Source organism: Mandrillus leucophaeus, unplaced genomic scaffold (genome assembly GCF_000951045.1).
Source record: "Mandrillus leucophaeus isolate KB7577 unplaced genomic scaffold, Mleu.le_1.0 Scaffold121, whole genome shotgun sequence".
NCBI lineage: Eukaryota > Metazoa > Chordata > Mammalia > Primates > Cercopithecidae > Mandrillus > Mandrillus leucophaeus.
Genome location: NW_012100432.1, coordinates 4,406,071 through 4,426,911, shown reverse-complemented (window position 1 = coordinate 4,426,911; position 20,841 = coordinate 4,406,071). Strand labels below are relative to the sequence as shown.

The 20,841-nt window shown below is 42.6% G+C and overlaps 1 long non-coding RNA gene across 1 annotated transcript in view; it reads left to right on the top strand.

The window, feature by feature from the left end:
- LOC105532924 overlaps positions 1–20,580 on the top strand; it is a 47,514-nt gene extending 26,934 nt beyond the window's left edge. The window contains exon 3 of the long non-coding RNA XR_001005060.1: positions 20,250–20,580. This is a non-coding gene — a long non-coding RNA (uncharacterized LOC105532924). The remainder of the gene's footprint in view (positions 1–20,249) is intronic.
- Positions 20,581–20,841: the final 261 nt, after the last annotated feature.

The window sequence follows — 20,841 nt, the reverse complement described above, 5'->3', positions numbered from 1 at the left end:
AAAAAAAAAAAAAAAAAAAAACCACAAGGAAGAAAACCCCATCTCTTCTTCAGACTGATGTTTCTGGGTTCACATGTGATACCTGGAACAGTGGCAGCCTTCAGCCTTTCTGGAATAACGAAGAGGCAAGCCCAAGAACAAAGCCAACATGATGAGGATGGCAGGACAGAAAGACAGGGAGAGGCTAATCCTTATTGAAGTCAGTCATTGGCTGAGCTACCCATGGATACTGCCTCCAGACTTGCTTTGATGCCTTACTGCCTAAACTACATTCAGGTGGGTTTACTCATACCACAGCCAAAGCATCTTAGTGATATATATATGCTTGTCTATTTCTAAATCTCTAACAAGGGTAAGGAAGCCTTTTAGGTCAGTGGTTCTCAAAGTGTGGTCCCTGGACCAGCAGTATTGACATCACCTGGAAACTTATTAGAAATGCATATTCTTGGGCCCCATCCAGTTCTCATTAATCTGAAAGGAGGAATGGGTGCAGCAGCAGTCGTGTTTTCACAAGCATTCAGGTCATTGTGGTGCATGCTATAGTTCGCCAACCTCTGCTTTATATACTACTCTGTTGTCATACTGACATGAGAACTGACCACTGGGAGTGAGGACACCACTCATTATTCCTTCCAACTTACCTTTTTCTGTCATTGCTTCATTTGATTCTGCTATCCCTAAAACAAACAAACAAACAAACAAAAAAAAAAAAACAAGAAAAAGAAAAAAAAAAAGGGAGAGAAAGAGACAGAAAGGATTTGAAAACTGTTGGCCAAATAAACCTTTTGCTTTGAGTTTCAATCTGCTGACTCTGGGTCATCAGCTCTTTCCAAACAAGACTTTGGGTGTCTGCAGAAACCTGTAGTAGCTAGAATGTGGTGGACATTTCCAAAATATTTAGAACACTAATAATCACTGTTATCAATAATGCTCCATAGGGATCTCCCTTGAGCTATTGGAAGTGAAGTTAGCAAGGAACTTAGAGGGGTGTGCACTGCTTGGGGTGAGCAAAGATAATTTGGAGGGGCAGAGGAGCCCTGAGAATAATGTTAGAAAAAAAAAGGAATGAAAAACTTTCTGCAAAAAGGAGAAAAGAAGGAAAGAAAGGAAAGAAAAAGAAAATGATTCTCATCAGGGAAGCTGGTAAAGATGGATTTGTTTTCCAGGACTCAATACATTTAGACAAAGGAGCCTAGAGAGGAGATCCAGGTTTGGGGGTGGTTTGAGCAAGGTGTCCAGGAGGGAAGGTAGGGGCATGTCTGGACACCTGGGCAGCTATGAATAATGGAGAGAACAGGCCGTGGGAGTAATGCTGTGCAGGAGGAAGAATGCCTCCACAGGATTGGACTCTGGCACCACCCCCTACTAACTTTGGTCTTAGGCAGCTTCCCGAGCTTCTCTAAGCCTCAGTTTCCTCAATGGCCAATGGGCTCAGTGATTCTTATCTGACAGCTTGTTGGAAGGTTTACATAAATCAGCGTACTATGATCTGAACTGCATACCCCCCAAATTAGTATGTTGACACACTAACCCCCAGTGTGACGAATTTGGAGGTAAGACTCTCAGCAGGTAATTAAGGCTAGATGAGGTCATGGGAGAGGAGCCCCCATGATAGGATTGGTGGCTTTATAAGAAGATGGAAAAACAGAGAGGGAAAGAGAGAGAGAGTTCTCTCTCTTTACCATACAAGGACACCACAAGAAGGCAGCTGTCTACAAGCCAGGAAAAGGGCCTTCACCAGAACCGGAATCAGCCAGCACCTTGATATTGAACTTCCAGCCTCCAGAACTGTGAGAAAATAAATGCCTGTTGTTTAAACCACCCAGACTATGGTATTTTGTTATGGCAACCTGAGCTGACTAATACACAAGGTATATTAAGGACCTTGCTTAGTGCTTGGCTCATTCTAAATGCTCAATAAATAAATAAGATTCATAACAATGAATACATTAATAAGCAATAAGTTAGGAAAATGAGATTGCCAAGGTCTTTGAATGGCTAAACTGAGTATGTAATTTATTTTCTGGACCATGGGGAGTTTCTGAGCAGGAGACAAAAAGAGGAAGCATATGTGTGCATAGCTCTGAGGTCAGTGTGACAATAGGGCATTACATAAGGCGGGATTCAGCAAACATGAGGGTGTGTCAGGATCACTTGGAGGGCTTATGAAAATATAGGTTGCTGCTGCCTCTACTTTCTCTTTCACATTCCGCAGGTCTGGGATGGGGTTCAAGAATTTGCATTTCAGGTAAGTTCCCAGGAGATGCTGATGCTGCTTGTCTAGGGACAAGACTTTAAAAGAGGGAGGAAGAAAGATAGAGGAAAAACAAACAGAGAGATTAGCATGACTTTTGGTCTGGAATGGCAGCAGAATGCTTGCTCTGCAGACATTCAATCCACACTGTGATGGATGACGGAGAACGGAGGTGGTGCCTGGAGCTGCCCAAAGTAATTGCTTCAAGCATGGCACGCAATTATGGCATTGGTTTTTAGGTTTTGTTTTACTTTAAGGGTAAACCACTATAATTAGAAAACTTGCAAAATCCTGACTTACAAAGTGAGCAGATTTTCAAATCAGAGAAACATAGTTTTCATGCCTTCTCCAAGTTGTGGATCACTGCTCAGAGATGACTACTTGGGGCCAGTTGCTAAGACTGATACTAGCTGCAAGGTAATATCATACACAGTGCTGGTAAGGTCATCTCTATCTGCAGGCCCATTGGGATGTTTGGTTGAATGTATGATGGTAGGAGTGAGATGGTCTGGTTCTTTTTCTGATTTTTCTTAGGACCCTGAGATGAACATTTGTGGTTTCTTCCACTCAGCGCTCATGTCTTTATATTTGTATCTGCACTCTCCCTTCATCTTTCTTTGGGAAAATGCTTGTCACTGCTGCCTTCTTCTCCTCCTCCTCCTCCTCCTTCTTCTTCCTCTTCCTCTTCCTCCTCCTCTTCTTCCTCTTCTTCTTGTTCTTCTTCTTCTTCCTCTTCTGCTTTTTAGACAGAGTTTCACTCTATTGCCCAGGCTGGAGTGCGGTACTGTGATCTCAGCTCAGTGCAACCCCCGCCTCCGGGGTTCAAGTGATTCTCCTGACTCAGCCTCCTGAGTAGCTGGGATTACAGGCACACATCACCACATCCAGCTAACTTTTGTATTTTTAGTAGAGACAGGGTCTTGCCTTGTTAGCCCTCAAACTCCTGACTCCAGGAGATCTGCCCACCTTGGCCTCCCAAAGTGTTGGGATTACAGGCGTGAGCCACCATGCCTGGCACACTGCATACTACTATATGGTGTCTGTCAGGCTGCTAAACTCCTCAGTCTTCCCATAAGCCACAAGGGTGGGCATCAGATCGAGGTCTGGCCAATCCTAGTGTCTTCTCCCTTCAGCTCCTGTGACTGGGCTGAGGAAGCTTGTGACCAGACCAGCCTATCAGAATCCTTGTCTGGGATTCATCTGTAAACCAAAAATAAAATTCTAAGCCTCCCAACCATCTTGATGGACCCCATCTCTTGGCCAAGGCCAAAGTTAACCAGAAAAACTAGTTTCAGGCCATGATGGGAAGAGGGAGTGAGACCTGCTTCACCATACCCTCCTCCCCTTTTGGAATTCAGGCTCACCTGACCAGCATTAACATCAACTCAACCTTAAGACTGATAGAACAGATGTTTTAAGTCTGATAAGAAACATTAACAATCTATTCTCTCTGCAGCCTGCTACCTGGAGGCTTCATCTACATGATAAAACCTTGGTCTCTACAATGCCTTATCACAACCCAGACATTCCTTCCTATTGAGTCCAAGTCTTTAGATAATAACTCTTTCAACCAATTGCCAATCAGAAAATCTCTGAATCTGCCTATGACCTGTGAGCCTCCCGCTTCCAGTTGTCCTGCCATTCCAGACCAAACCAATATACATCTTACATGTATTGATTGATGTATTACATCTCCGTAAAATGTAGAAAACCAAGTTGTAGCTCAACTATCTTGGGCACATGTTCTCGGGATCTCCTGAGAGTTGTGTCACAGGCCATTGGTCACTCATGTTTGGCTAGAATAAATCTCTTCAAATATTTTACAGAATTTGACTCTCTTTATTGACACATCTATGGGTGCCAGAAGAGAGAAATCACTGTTTCCTCAGATGACCCTAAGATATGATGATGTGAGTGAAGCATGCAGTTCACCCAACCCTAAAATGAATGGAGTCCTCTTGTAAGAGGTAATCAGCCCCGACCTACAGAGAAAAGAGAAGCTAAGACTGGGCAGAGGAGGGAGAAAGGGGGAAAGGAAGGAAAAAGAGATGGGGAGGGAGGAAGGGACAGTGGAAAAGAGGAAGGGAGGGGGAGGGAAAAGAGATCCTTGTCGTTCGATTCACTAGCATCCCAAGGCTAATACCACATGCAAATTTTCACTCGCATGAGTCAAAAAAAACTTCCCCATTTTACTTAAGCTTTGAGTTGGTTTCTGGCACTTTTAACTAAAAAGGTCTGAATAATAAAGTTCATCAATCCACTTGTGACATCTAACTTCTAGAATTCAGGTTGTGCTGGGAAATTGCTAATTCAACACTTAAGTGCCTACATCAGCGTGGGAAGGAGTCCTTTGGAGCTGTCTGAAATTTCAGGGCATTGTCCCCATTGGAAGCTTTGAACATCACACTTGGAAATGCTAATGAGAAAGAGAGAAAAGAGAGAGGGAGAGAAGGCTTAACCAATTTTCAAAAGCCCAAGTCAGTCTTTTTAGGAGAGAAAGAGGAAGGAAAAGGGATGGAAGACACTGGGAGTGTTTTTAGTGGATGAGACAATTGAGGGTCTTCCTTACCAGGTAGTGAGGAATTTTTCCTACAAAAAGGACACAAGTGGCTTTTGTATTTGTAGAGGGGACTAACCCTCCTGGGGGTGAGCTATTCAAGGTGAAGTTATATAACCTATACAGTTGACTAAAGTGAATTCATCTCCATGCCCTCAGCAAGAAGAGTGAGAAAGAGGGCTGACAGTGTGTTGGTTCTGCCTATCCTCACCTGCAAGGGGCATGTGAGAACTGAAGTAGTCAGATTTACCTCCTACCTCCCACGGTGCAAGCACCTCACTGTGCTAGTGGGCATTTGAAGGGATTTTCCAAATGCAACTTTAACCATACACAATTTTCGTCTGTGTAGAAATTTAGAACTCAACTCCCTAAATAAGATGAGACAGCACCATCACAGGCCTCATATTACAAGCCTGTACAGAGGGGGTGTGTGTGTGTCTGTGTATGTGTGTGCGTATGTGTGTGTCTCAGAATATATCTGATGGTTATTTGAAGCTCAGTATTAATAAGCTATATAATAACTGGGTTCTATCGTATTTGAAATCAAAATCACTTTCACATTCCTCTAGTCCTCTGGGCTCTTGTAAATGATAAGTACATCAAAATGCCTTGTGATGGCCTTCTGGGAAAAAATCCTCTCAGCCCAATTTACCAGGCAACTTTTATCCCGTTGAATAAACTCGAGGCTCTAAGGCAGTGACTCTGCCATCAACAACATCTATGAAAGGCTGCACTTTGCGGTTGGTCTGTTTTGTGTGAGGTGGGCGCTTGCTGTTCTACTTGCCCAGTGGTGCTTTTTAATTGGAATGATTTTTATTTGGTCTGATTTCCTGAAATAGAATACATCGCCTGCTTTAGAAACCCCAGATAGTCTATCAATACAGAGAGCAAATTGTCCTGGGGTTCTTGGCTTAGCTGTTTGTGGGGGGAAAGACTGCTGGGCAAGGGGTTGGTGGGGGCAGTTGTAGCATATTCAAATCTGATATTGAAACAGTTTGTGTGTGTTTAGGAAGTAACCGCAAATTTGACATGCCACCTCCACCCCAAACCCCAAACTTGTTCCATTCCAATAGGCAGTAGTCTCAAAGACTCTCTTAAATGGTTCATTTCTCCCTATTTACAACTCCCAAAGTGAGCCGATTTTTAAGGGGAAATCAGTTTCTATGAACGTCTAGGGCCCTGAGTGGGTCTTTGCTCTTTATTTGTCCTGCTTTGTTTAAACCAAAGAACACCTCAAGTCAGTAACCAGGCGAGCAGGGGCCTGCGACAGGCATGGTCACCTGAAATCCATTTATGCACAGGGATTGAAGGAGTAATCATATTCTAAATAAGGCTAATCAAGCTTTTTGTGAAAGTGCCAAAACCCACACACAAACGTCACTCTCGGTATGTTCTCATTTCCACGGAGCAAAAGTGAAGGAGAGAAGGCTTATTGGGAAGCTGCCGCTGGCACATCGAATTAAGCAAATGCTCTCCCATAGGTGTGCACAGCAGGCTTCTTTTCAGAGGGAGGATGATGAGGAGGCAGTGTGGTTCTTGCGTACTAAGGGACTCAGTGTACCGCGTCCCTCACACTCTAGGTGTGATTTTTCTTTTCTGTCACAGTTGAGCCCAGTTTGTATTTCTCCCCTTACTTTCTTTTGGTTCACTCTTTTCCTTCATGGTAATCTTGCTGCTTAATGATCCTGGCCCCAGGCTTCCAAGGCAACTTGCCAAGAAGATCAAGGTTACTTCTGAAGTCCATAGCTTCTCACTTCCTCTTCCTTTGTCTCTTACCTCTTCTCACTTCTCTCCTCACACCTCCCACACAATGTCTGAAATATTCACTACCTCCAAGTGGCCCCACTTTTGCAACCCACCCAAGTCTGTTATTTGTTTAAAAACTACCACTTATTTGAGTTCTGGCTCTGGGCCAGTCATCAGCAAACATTTTCTGCAAAGAGCTAGATAGTAAAGAGTCTCAGCTTGTGAGCCACACTGTCTCTGTTGCAACCCTTCACTCTGTTATATTATGTAAATAGCCATCAACAATACATAAATGAACAGGTAGGTGTGTCTGTGTTGCAATAAAACTTCATTTACAAAAAGAGGCAATAGGCTGGATTTGGCCTGATGTTCAAATGGAGTGAGTCCATGTGACATACACAGGAAACTCACAAGGCTTTTAAGAATGGTATGTCCCCCAAAACACTGCCAGCTTGACCTGAAAGGGACAGAGAGAAGAGAATGAAAGAAGGCTGTCAGATCCCCAAAATTCTACAGACAGGAGACAGGCAGATGAAACTACAGCTGCAAACAAGTATTTACCCTTTATGAAAAAGGAAAGATGGCTGTGAGAGCAGACCTTATAGGCTCAGAAGGCAGAGCTGAGAGCCATGCCTTGAAACCTAATGGAGTTTTTCTGGTTGGATTTAGAAAAATGTTTGGGACCAGAGACTCCTTTTTTCTTTCATTCTTCCCTCATTTTGAATGGGAATGTCTATAACTGTTAACCTGGTGGAGTGTGTTTCATTTTGTATTTTGGGAGCCGATAATTTGTTTGCTAGCTTCATAGGTCCACAGATAGAGAGAAATTGTGCCACACACTGGACTATACCCAGAGCTTCACCCATGCCTAAATTCGATGATTTATGTGATGAGAAATGAGACTTTTGACCTGATAAGACTTAGATGAGATTTTGGATTCAGGTTGATTGCTGTAATGGGTTGAGAGTTTTGAAGAATGGGGTCAATGCAGTTGAGATAGACATAAAACTTTGGGAACAGACAGCAGATTGTTGCAGGTTGAACCATGGCCTCCAGGCTGGCACAGTGGCTCACACCTGTAATCCCAACACTTTGGTAGCCTGAGGAAAGAGGATCACTTGAACCCAGGAGTTCAAACCAGCCAGGGCAACATAGTGAGACACTGTCTCTTTTTAAATTAAATTAAAATAATAATAATAACAATAATGGCCCTCCAAAATGTCCACATCCTAATCCCTAGAACCTGTGAATATATTACTTTCCACTGTAAAAGGAATTCTGCAGATGTGATTAGGTTGAGGATCTTGAGATGGGGAAGTTATCCTGGTGGGCCCAATGTAATCAGAAGAGTACTTTTGAGAGATAAGCAGAAGCATCAGAATCAGAGAGAAAAATGTAAGGATGGAAGCTAAGGTCAGAGAAAAGAGAAGATGCCACACTTCTGGCTTTGAAGCTGGAAGAAGGGGCCACAACCAAGGAATACAGGCAGTCTCTAGAAGCTGGACAAAGCAAGGAAGCAGATTTTCCCCTAGAGCCTCCAAAAGGAAGATAGACTGACACCTTCATTTTAGCCCAGTGTTTTGATTCCAGAACTATAGGATAATAAATTTACATTGTTTTAAGCCCACTGTGTTTGTGGCCATTTGTTATAGCAGCAAAGGAGACTAATACAGATTTTGCCAACCACTGATCTAAACATAAACTATGTTAGGGGCTTTCATGCATTACCTTCTCCAGTCCTCACAACACCACTTTGAGGTAGGTATCAACAATATTCCCACTTGTAAGAGAGAAAATGATGCTTGCAGAGATTGATTCAACAGTCTACTTTACTGAATGTCAAAGCCCATGTTTCTGTCATATTGCTCTACTCAGGCAGACTTCCATTTTCCTTATTTCAGAGTGACTCCCCAACCCCCATTAATGTTTACCAGTCCTGGGTCCCAATCTCTTGGAACTTTTTCCTCTGTTCCTATGCATGTGTTTTTCATTCACTCAGCCTACATTTTCTGATACCTACGAAGTACCAAGCCTTGGCTTAGGTTCCAAGACAGGTATATAAAAGAGATGCTTATTCCAGGCTGGGAGGGGTGGCTTACACCTGTAATCCTAGCACTTTGAGAGGCTAAGGTAAGTAGATCACTTGAGCTCAAAAGTTCGAGACCAGCCTGGGAAACATGGCAAAATCCCATCTCTACAAAAAATATAAAAATTAGCCAGGCATGGTGGCACATATTTGTAGTCCCAGCTACTCAGGAGGTTGAAGTGGGAAGGATTTCCTGAGCCAGGAAGGTTGAGGTTGCAGTGAGCAGTGATCATGCCACTGCACTCCAACCTGGGTGACAGAGCAAGACCCTGATATATGTGTGTGTGTGTGTGTGTGTGTGTGTGTGTGTGTATCTCCTCTTCTAGAAGAATCAACATCTCTCTCTCTCTGGTATTTGGGGATGGGACCTTTGGGAGGTAATTAGATTTATATGAGGTCATGAGCATGGAAACCTCATCACAGGATTTGTGGCTTTATAAGAGGAGAAAGGGTGAGATCTCTCTCTCTCTCTCTGCTGTCTGAAGACACAGCAAGAAGGTGTCTGTATGCAAGCCAAAAAGAGAGTCCTCGTCAGAAAAATGAATCAGTAGGCACCAGATCTTGGATCTCCCAGCCTCCAGAAATGTGAGAAAGAATTGTCTGTTGTTTAAGCTATTCAGTCTATGGTATTCTGTTATTGCAGCCTGAGAAGATGGAGATAATCTTCAAAGCAAAAACAAAACCCTAAAAACAGCACTTGGGCTAGTAGCTGAAACAGGCTTACTCATCTGTAATAAGTGGACTAAGCAGGAGGCAGGACAGCATGGAGTGGTTGGCTGACGCTTAGATGGCCTCAAGGATCCTCATCTCCTGGTATGTATGCCCCTGTGATCCCACTGTGTGACAGTGGGTTGGCCAAGCAACTTGCTTTTAACTAATAGAATATAGCAAAGGTGATAACATGTCACTTCCATGATTATGTTACATAAAATGGCAATGTCCATATTGCTAACAGTCTCTCTCCTTTGCTAGACATAATGAAGCAAATTGCCATGTTGTGAGCTATTCTACAGTGAGGCTCATCTGGCAAGGAACTGAGAGTGACCTCCAACTGACAGCAAGTAAGGACCTGAGGCTCTGTCCGATAACCTAAAAACAACTGGATTCTGCCAACAGCCATGTGAACTGGAAAGTAGCTCTTTCCCCAGCCGAGCATTCAAATGAGACCTCAGTCCTGGCCAAAACCTTCATTGTAGTTATTCAAAGGACCTCCTAAGTTGTGCCCAGATTCTTTACCTACAGATACAGCGAGAAAACAAATGTATGCTCTTTTAAGCTGCTAAGTTGTGATAATTTGTTATACAGCAATAAATAACAAATGCAAGTTGAGAGCATGGGTTTAGACTCATTGGACATATATTGTGGTTCAAATTTTGCCTTGACTACTTACTCCTGTATTCTTGGGCATGCCACTCAGAGGCTTAGTTTTCTTATGTGCAAAATAAGACAACACCAGAGCCTACCACATCACAAGTATTCAATTATTGCTATCTGTTATTATTTTTTAAGAGCTAAGGACTCAAAGAAGAGGGAAAGTTAATTTTCGCTGAAATCAGAGCAAAATAATTAAAACTAACACTTGAATTGGGCTCTCAAATTTACAAAGGCTCACATAGGAATTACTGAGTTTAATCATTACTGCGGTGTTTCCTGACTATGGGCAATTTTGTTTCCCAGGGAATATTTGGAGATGTTTTTGATTGTCACAACTGGTAGAAGGTGCTACTGGCATCTAGTAGCTGGAGAATAGAGATGCCGATAAACATCTTGCAATGCACAGGGTACTCCCCCTACACACACACACACACACACACAGAATTATCTAACCAGAATGTTGATAGTGTTGAGGTTGAGAAACTGTGCCTTAGTAATCTTATGAGGGAGTGCATGCTTATCATGCATGACTCCTAGATGAGAAAACTGACGCTAAGAAAGGTTGAATGTTGGGGTGGGGGATCAAGTAGGTGGTAGGTAACAGGGCTGTAGAAGGCTTTGCCGGCAGGCCCCAAATGCATTGCTTTTTCTTCACCCCAACTTGACCTACTAAGCCTGTCTGGAGGCCCACTGATTTCAGCCTAGAGGCAATGAACAGAATGTGGCAGCCTACAGGAGTAATGGTGAAGGTTTAAGGCATTGGGCCAGGTCAGGACAGAATTTGTTCAGGAGCAGATATATTCGATCCTACTTGGTAGAAGAGTGAGAGTAGAGGGGAGGGGCCTATTCCATCAGAATCCAGAGGCATTCCTGCCTATATAAAAATTCTGTATTCTTATATAGAGATATCTTGATATTCTTTTTCAACTCTTGAGATTTCGAGCTAAAAAAGACATTCATTCAACCAACATTTTTGATTATTGTTTCCGCTTAGACTGACATCATTAAGACTTTCCATGGTCCTGGCATTTTACAGTTCCAACGATTGTTCCCCAATAGTAACCCATGTAAACCTCTCAGTAGATAGTTGTGTTCCCATTTGACAGATAAGGAAACTGAGCTGTGGAGAGGAATGTAATTATATATCAAAGGACACACAATTTTCAAAGGGCAGAGCTGGGTTCCAAACCCAGGCTTTTAACATCAAGTCCACATTAACTTCCACGCTAGCACTGAGCTCCCTATAATGGAGTTTGGGGTATTTGCAGGAAGGGGGTGTAAAGCATTTCCTATTTTCAAGGAATTTGCTATTTAAAGGAGGAGACAATTATAGTAGATGAGTAAAATTAAAAGGAGAGTGAAAACACATACTTAAAATGGTTTCAAACCACACACTCCTGGGAGCACGGGGAAGAGAACAAAAAAAAAATGGTTCTCAGGGGTGGGGCTGAGGGAAAAGGAGCTGGAAAGCCTTCAGGGAAGAGGTGACACTTGAGCTGAGGCTTAAATTACAGGCAGAACAAAAAGCCAATGCCCCAAATCAAACAATAGATTCACTTGTTAAAAGTGATTTCTGCCTCCAGATGCTAAAAGAAAAAAAATTCCTAATTCCACTCTAACCAGTCCTCAGCGATGGAGCCTTAGGACTTCATGCAGGTTCTTATTATTGCTCCTTTTTCTCCTTGCATGATTCTACAGCCAGGTAGCCTGAGTTCTATGTGCTTCTGATCAGGGCTGAAGATTTGCTGCATTTGGCTTGTCTTGTGATTTATTTTGTGGTTGATTATACTAAGTTTATGAGACAAGAATCTTATCACCACTATCAGCACTTTTGTTTTTCCATTTTCTGTTCATTTTTACAAAATAATAAGAGAAATGACCTCCTAAAATAGTCACATAATCACACAAACCAACACTCTCCTGGGCAGACAACAACAGCAATGTGAGAAAGGGAACCCTTAGCCAACAGACCACACACTTGGATGCCATCGTTGGAAGCACTGATTCAACTGTTGAAAAATAGAAACCCAATTTCTGCATGTGGAGGGTGATTTGGGCCTCTCAAGACAGAAAGCATAACCGTACAGGTGACATAATATATTCATTTATTAATTCACTTAATAAATATCTACTAAAGACCTAATCGTTTCCAGACACTGTTTCAGGAAATAGGATATAGCCATAAAATTGACATATAAGGTCCCCATCCTCATGGAACCTCCAGACTAGATGGGGAGATGGACAATATATAAGTAAGCATATCAAGAAGTAAGGTAAGTTCAGGCTGGGCATGGTGGCTCACGCCTGTAATCCCAGCACTTTGGGAGGCTGAGGCGGGTGGATTACTTAAGGCCAGGAGTTCGAGACCAGCCTGGCCAACATGGTGAAACCCCTTCCTCTACCAAAAATACAAAAAATTAGCCAGGTGTGGTGGCACACGCCTGTAATCTCAGCTACTTGGTAGGCTGAGGCATGAGAATTGCTTGAACCCAGGAGGCAGAGGTTGCAGTGAGCCGAGATCATGCCACTGCACTCCACCCTGGGTGGCAATAATAATAATAATAATCATAATCATAATGTAAGTTAAAATTGTGATAAATACTAAGTAGGGTCACCAGATCAAATACAGCAGCAGTCCCCAAACTTTTTGGCATCAGGGAGCAGTTTTGTGGAAGACAATTTTTCCACAGACCAAGGGCGGGGCTTTGGGGGGATGGTTTTGGGATCATTCAAGTGCATTACAGTCATTGTGCACTTTATTTCTATTATTATTACATTGTACATTGTACAACTCACCATAATGCGAATCAGTGGGAACCCTAAGCTTGTTTTCCTGCAACTAGACAATCCCATCTGAGGTGATGGGAGACAGTGACAGATCATCAGGCATTAGATTCTCATAAGGAGCTTGCAACTTAGATCCCTCACATACGTAGTTCTCAATAGGGTTTGCACTCCTATGAGAATTTTTAATGCTGCTGCTGATCTGACAGGAGGCAGAGCTCAGGTGATAATGCGAGCAATGGGGAGTGGCTGCAAACACAGATGGAGCTTTGCTGGCTCACCTGCTGTTCACCTCCTGCTGTGTGACCCAGTTCCTTACGGGGAGTTGGGAACCCCTGAAATACAGGATATGCAGTTAAATCTGAATTTCAGATAAACATCAAATTTTTTTAGTATGTGTACATCCCAAATATTGCATGCTAGCTGCAATATTGTATTTTTACTAGCTAACTCGGGCAACCCAAGCACTAAGAAAATAAATGGAGTAACTGGAGTGCTATATCACACAGGGCTCCACCACAGAAAAAGAACCAGTGGAATATATTAAGAGATTTATTGTGAAGAATTGTCTCGAGCAGGTATAGGGGCTGGCTAGGCCAGTCTAAAATCTATAGAACTGGCCATCAGGAAGGATGGGCTGGAAATCTTGAGCACAACTGAATCTGCTGTTGAAAGACAGAATTTCATCCTCCTCAGAGAAACCTCAATTCTATTTTTAAGACCTTTCAGCTGATTGGGTCAGGTCCACCCAGACTGTGGAGAATAATTTTCCTTACTGAAAGATGATGGACTTTAATCATACCCACAAAATACCTTCCCAGCAACACCTAGACTAGTGCTCCATTGAATAACTGGGGGCTATAGCCTAGCCATGCTGACACATACAACTGACTGTCACAGATGGGAAGGGGAGGGGTACCCACACAGGAAAGGCTTCTCTAAGAGGTGGGGGCATTTGAATTGAGACGTGAACATTGAAACACTGAGCATTACACTGCCATTCTATGAGCCATGAGGTGAGAATATTCCAGATGGAAAGAAAAGCAGATGGAAAGGCTCTCAGATGGGAAAGACCTGTCTTATTTTAGGAACAAAAGAGAGGTCTGTGTGTCTGGAGTGGAGTGATCGAGGGGCACAGTGGTACCTGATTGAGTGAGAGAGGAGGACAGAAGCTGGGTTGTGCACAGTGATGTACAAAAGCCAAGTTTATAGATCTCCAGGTTACTACTTATAAAAAGACGGTGATGGAGAGAAAGCAGAGCAGATCTTTGAAGAAGCTTCTACCTGAGTATTTCTGGTTATCAAATTGGTATAAAGGTGTCTATTTGCTTGCTCAAAAAAAGTGCTTAAGGCATGGAACTTAAGAAAGTCTGAACATCATCAAATTGAAATGATCCAGGACTCCATAAAGTCAGACCAACCCTTATTATTAGGTTGGTGTAAAGTGATTGTAGTTTTTGCCATTAAAAGTAATGGCAAAAAATTATTGTTTCAGAAAAGCAATCTTCTCAATAGCTGAAGAATAAGCTTAATAGCTGGGGAATCTCCATGGGACATCTCCAGTCTAGAGGTTTTCCTTAACCAGTCTTTGCATTCCAGAGCCTATTGAAGGCTCGAGTTGTCAGATGGCGAGCAAATTGTTTACATGAAGCCGCTGAATAGGAGTCAACACTTTCTATGTCTTGGAGACTTACAACTTGCTTAAGGAAAGATTGCAACTTAAATCGGTTTTACATATTGATATTGGATTGTAATTCCACAGACAGCTTTGCCTCCTGGGTATTGTAAATATGTTTGTGAGCCCTCAATATTGGTGATGTGCAGAAAACATTATTACCTAGGCCAGCCGGAAATTCCAGATATCAATAACTTTGCAGAATTTGCCTGTTGCCTCCAACTTAAACCAGGAGTCCTCCAAACTGGATAAAAGAACTTCAGGAAAATCACTTATATTTTCTCAACCTAGGTTTCCCTACCCATTAGGGGAAAAAATGAAGATTTTTCAACCCTCTGAGTTATCTTTTGACCCAGAAATTCTGGTTCCATGAGACTTCTGTAGCTAATACTGTAGAGTATCCCCATCATTGTGTTTCAGTTTGGTAACAGGGATCAAGAAATGTTGATCCCTGTTATACGTCACGTGCTAGAGCAATTTTGCTTCCTAAAATCTTCATGATGGAGTCTTCCTGTTCTATCTCCCCACCCCCACTAATAATCAAATAATTATCTATTGTAGCACAAAAAATTACCCCTACAATTTAGTGGTTTAACACAAAAAAATATTTACTATCTCCACAATTTCTGTGGATTAGGAATTTGAGACATAGCTGGACTCTGGCTTAGGGTCTCTCATGTAGATGCAGTCAAGATGCCAGCTGGGTCTATGGTCAACTGAAGGTTTGACTGGGGCAGGAGAAGCACATGGCTGTTGGTGGAAGGCCTCAATTTCTCACCATGTGGCCTCTCCATGGTGTATCCTCATGACATGGCACCTGGCTTTTCCCAGAATGAGTGATGTAAGAAAGAAGGAAGCTTAAATGTGTCTTATGATCTAGTCTTGGAAGTCATAAATGATTAGTCCCATTATATCTATTGGTTAGAAGTAAATTACTAAGTCCAGCCCCACACTCAAGTCAGGGGTGGAAATTAGGAGGACCCCCAAACACTTTTGGACAAATTTTATACCACCAAAATTCTGCCTTGTGTGTGTGCCAGAGAAACTTCACTCCCTAAGATCCTGATGACGTTGTTCTTCCAACTCTGTCTTCCCAACCTCACCCCTACTAGTTAAATAGTATTTAGCCTATAACTTTTCTCTCCTTCTGTCTTGTGTAATTTATTCTGAGCACAATGTGGCCTTGCTTAAGAAAGCCTGAACATCAAAAATACTCCTCTTTTGCTGCTTTCAAGTTTTTAACTCCCTTGGTAGTAATTGGCAAATCTTCCATTGCATAAGGATAGGGAAAGTATAAAGTGGAGGTTAAAATAAGATACATTCTTTTCTTTAGCCCCTTGATATGGTTTGGCTGTGTCCCCACCCAAATCTCATCTCGAATTCTGACGTGTTATGGGAGGTGCCCAATGGGAGGTAATTGAATCGTGGGGGCAAGTCTTTCCTGTGCTGTTCTTGTGTTAGTGAATAAGCCTCATGAGACCTGATGGTTTTTAAAAAGGGAAATTTCCCTCCACAAGCTCTCTTTACTTGCCATCATCCACGTAAGATGTGACTTGCTCCTCCTTGCTTTCTGCCATGATTGTGAGGCCTCCCCAGCCACGTGGAACTGTGAGTCCAATTAAACCTCTTTCTTTTGTAAATTGCCCAGTCTCAGGTATGCCTTTATGAACAACGTGAAAACTGACTAATACACCCCTTTAGACAGATGGACCACTTTATGCACCATTGCATCCAGTGATTAGATTGTGCAGAAATATTCCAGAGCCAGGCTGGCCAGAGGATGGCCCTCTCAAATAGCAGCCAGCATATTGATCAGAGGGATTTTGACACACACAAAGACATCCAGGGATGCATGCACACAGAGAAAAGATCATGTGAGGACACAGTGAGAAGATGGCCATCTGCAAGGCAAGGAGAGAGGCCCCAAGAAATCATATTTGCCGACACCTTGATCTTGGACTTTCAACTTTCAGACTATGAGAAAATAAATTTCTGTTGTTTAAGCCACCCAGTTTGTAGTATTTTTTTATGGAAGCCCTAGCAAGCTAATACAGCTGTCAATGTAAAGTCTCAAAAGTAAATTAGATCATGTCACTCCTGTTTAAAAATCCTTGAAGGGCTTCTCACCACACTTAGAATAAAATCTGCACTCCTTAATGTGGGCTACGTCACCCGGCCACTGCTTATCTTTTCAACTCCGTCTACCACTAAGTTTCTCCAGCCCACAGTGCTGCAGTCATAGTGGCCTTTCAACAAACCGTCCTGCAGTCATGCCATGTTCTTTTCTTCCTCATGGCCTTGGCATTTGCTGTTCTTTCTGCCTAGAAGCTCTACCTAGTGCTTTTTACCTAGTTGGTACTTAAGTCATTCTTCAAGATATATTAATAGTTTCAAAATCATCTCCTCAGAGAGATCCTCCAGACCACCTGTGGAGTCTGTTCCCCTCTCCATTAATCTAGGCTGGCCTCAGTGACTCGTTCGAACAATCACACGCAGCAAAAGTGAAGTATAGAGACTTTCAAGTCTAGATTATATCAAGCTTTGCAGCTTCCACTTTGTCTCTTGGAATACTAACTCTTAGAACCCAACAATCACGCTGTAAAGAAGCTCAAGCAACCACATGGAAAGTACTAAAACCCATGGGTGTCAGGCAGTCCAGGTTGAGTTCTCAGTTCACAACCAGGACCAACTTGCCAGCCACGTGAATGAGCCAGCCCTAGCTGAGCCTCCCTAGCTGACACTCCATGGAGCAGCGATGTTTGTTTTGACCATTAAGTTTTGAAGTGATCTGTTACACAGTAATAGATCATGATAACACCACTTTATATAACATACCACCCTGACTGATTAACATCTACTGCACCATTGTTTTATTCTCTTCATAGCACCTGCCACAATCTGAAATTACCGCATTTATTTAACTTCCTTATTTCCTATTTCCCACCACCACTAGAATATAAACTCTACAAAGGCAGGCAACCTGGCTTTGTTATTCATCACTAAATCCATAATGGAGTAGATGCTCAATAAATACTGAATGAAAGAATAAATGAAGGAGTGAAAAAGTGAATTAATGAACTGACTTCAAGCCCTTGATTCAGAATGATAAGGGAAGGGATCTCTTCTGCCTAGTTAAGTCAGTACAGTTGACAAAATATTAAATCAATGATGTCCTAAGCCTCCTTGGTTTGCACTGGGCTGTTCATTCTTCTGCAGTGAACACTCTTTCCCCTACAGTCACATTCACTTGGCTTGGAATTTGAGATCCATCCAGTGAGGAACAGTTCACTCCAATAAAAGAATCTTGTTTCTGAAGAGTTATGAATGAACAAAGGCCTGGAGCTCTGTGGCACTGTGGAAAACCAATGAACCTGCTGCCTCATTCTCTTTTAAAGGGATGTGCCACGTTTGCATTTTCATCAGAACTTCAATTTTACCCTTTCTATCTCTTATCTTTTCTTTCCCTCTTTTCTCTCTCTCTCTTCCTTTGAATGCATAGAATACTAAAAAGATTAAAAGACCTTGGAGTGTATGGAATGTATTCACAGGGTGATATTAATATCAACATTTTAGAAAGAAAACTGACCCAAATTGAGACTCATCTAGACTGATTTTGGCAAAATGAGGTGTCAACCTTTGAAACTGTCAAATCCTCCCATCCTATGGGATTTCTCCACCACTGACAGGACACATATTTCTCCCATCCTTGCTCTGCAATGTCCCTTCTAAACTTAGATAGATAGATAGACAGATAGATAGATAGATAGATAGATAGATAGATAGATAGATAGATAGATAGATAATAGATGATAGATAGATGATAGATAGATAATAGATAGATAATAGACAGATAGATAGATAGATAGATAGATAGATAGATAGATAGATAGATAGATAGATAGATAGACAGACAGATAATAGACATAGATAGATGGTTTGGCTGTGTCCCCACCCAAATCTCATCTTGAGTTCTCACGTGTTGTGGGAGGGACCTGGTTGGAGGGAACTGAATCATGGAGGCAAGTCTTTCATGTGCCGTTATCGTGATAGTGAATAAGCCTCACAAGATCTGATGGTTTTGAAAAAAGGCATTCCCCTGCACAAGCTCTCTCGTTTTTTACCAGCCACCATCCATGTAAGATGTGACTTGCTCCTCCTTGCCTTCCGTCATGATTATGAGGCTTCCGCAGCCATGTGAAACTTTAATTCCAGTTAAAACTCTTTCTTTTATAGATTTCTCAGCCTTGGGTATGTCTTTATTAGCAGCATGATAAGATAGATAGATAGATAGATAGATAGATAGATAGATAGATAGATAGATAGATAGATAGTGTATATAGACAGGTGTAGACAGATAATAGAAATTTCTTCTCCCCTCCTTCCCCCAGGATAGATTCCTTTCCCCAAAAGTCATTTCTGCCCCCAAAACAGAGATACCAAGAAACTGATTAATGCTGGTATTTTTGAGTTGGATTGTGTGTCTGCCCAGCCAGTCTTGACTGGTCAAGTTGGAACACATGGGACAGGAGAGGGACAGGATCCCAACATTCACATACAGCCTGACTTAACTGCTATGCCTACCAGCCAGCCAACAGAAACCAAGAGAGAGGAATTTGGAGCCATGCCTTTCCAGGGATCTATCCAAAGGCATTTGTAGGTCAGGGTCTGGAACAAGTTGCCATCTAGGCCAACTGCCTGTGACTCAGCTCATTCCAACATTTTAATACGAGTGATACCTGGTTAAAAATGAACACCATAAATGACTGAAAGGAATTCAAGAGCTAGGTATCAAAGGGCAAGAGCTACTTTATTCCCTCTTGACTTGGTTATGGCAAGAGGTTTATTAATCTAGTCTGCCATGGCAGACATTGTCAGGACTCTCCTGTACCCCTCATCCTTACCACTTTTGTGCATACTGGCCTGACTTCCAACTGCTGGCACCTCTATTTCTTTGCCTGGGAGTTTTCTCTTCCTGACAGAAGGCCCTGAGAGCAGCCCTCAACCAATTACTAATAGGAGTTGGTGTATAAATATCCTAGCCCCCTCACGCTTGGAGCAGGATAGCTCAGAGGCACATTTCTACACTGACTTCTAGAGTTTCTTCAGTGGGACTAAGCTCTAGTCACCCACAGGAGTAGCTAGCTTGAAAACATACGCTTTATTAACCTTTATCCCCTCCTTCTCTTCACCTTGACCTGCCTCCTAATGTCCCCTTCCTTCCGAAATCTCAAACTGTCTCCACTCTAATCCTTGTCTTAGAGACCATTTCTGGGGGAACCCAAACTAAGACAGCTAGGTATTCATTCAGAAGCATTCGTCCAATTCCTTCTATATAGCAAAGGCTGTGGCCCATACCTTAGAGACTTTAAAATCTAGCTGGCAATACCAGTTTATCCAGCCAATGACAATAGAAGACTCTACGTGTTAGAAGCCCTATCAGAGAGCCCCTGTGCCATATACAGAGAGAAAGAGCAATGACAGCAAAGTTGTTCAGCCCACTGCTCAGCTGGAGCCCCGTGGCAGGGTGTTCACCTGGGTCTTTATCTATGTGCATCCAAACTCTCTCTGGGAGATATGCAACTCTCTAAGCTGACCCAGCATGGAGATATGGTTTTAAAAAGCCACATTAAAGAATCACATTAACCATGCCCCCAAGATCTGGGATATAAATCAGAATGTGAATTGTGAACTTACAGTAAGTGAATTTACACCAGCTGCCAGGCAGGCTCAGGAATACTAATATAGCCTTAGCAGCATTTCTCCTCCCCTACAGGAAAATGCCTGGTTGAAGCCAGCTTGCAATTCCAAAGTCAGAAGGTTGCCTGGGAAGCCATGAAACAAAGCCAAATCAAGGCAAAGCAGACACATGGAGATTTTGAGACTGAGAAGAGGGAAACTGAGGACATTCATGTGAGATGGTTTCAAGTTTCCCTTAGAAGGAGAAGTTATCTGCAGAAGGTCAGGTTGCTGAGGTGGATGTTCAAAAACAACAAAGTGTGTAGCTACCATTGTGAGGAAGACCATGGAAAATGGACAAATCAGAATGAAAGGCTTTCTGAACAAGAGTAAGTACCCCCACTGATATGGCTTGGCGGTGTCCCCACCCAAATCTCATTTTGAATTGTAGCTCCCACAATTCCTACGTGGTGTGGGAGGGACCTGGTAGGAGGTAATTGAATCATGGAGGGGGTTTTTTCCCATGCTGTTCTCATGATAGTAAATAAGTTTCACGAGATCTGATGGTTTTATAAAGGGGAGTTTCCCTGCATAACTCCCTCCTGCCTGCTGCCATGTGCGACGTGTGTTTTGCCTTCCACCATGACTGTGAGGCCTCCTCCCCAGACACGTGGAACTTGAGTCCATGA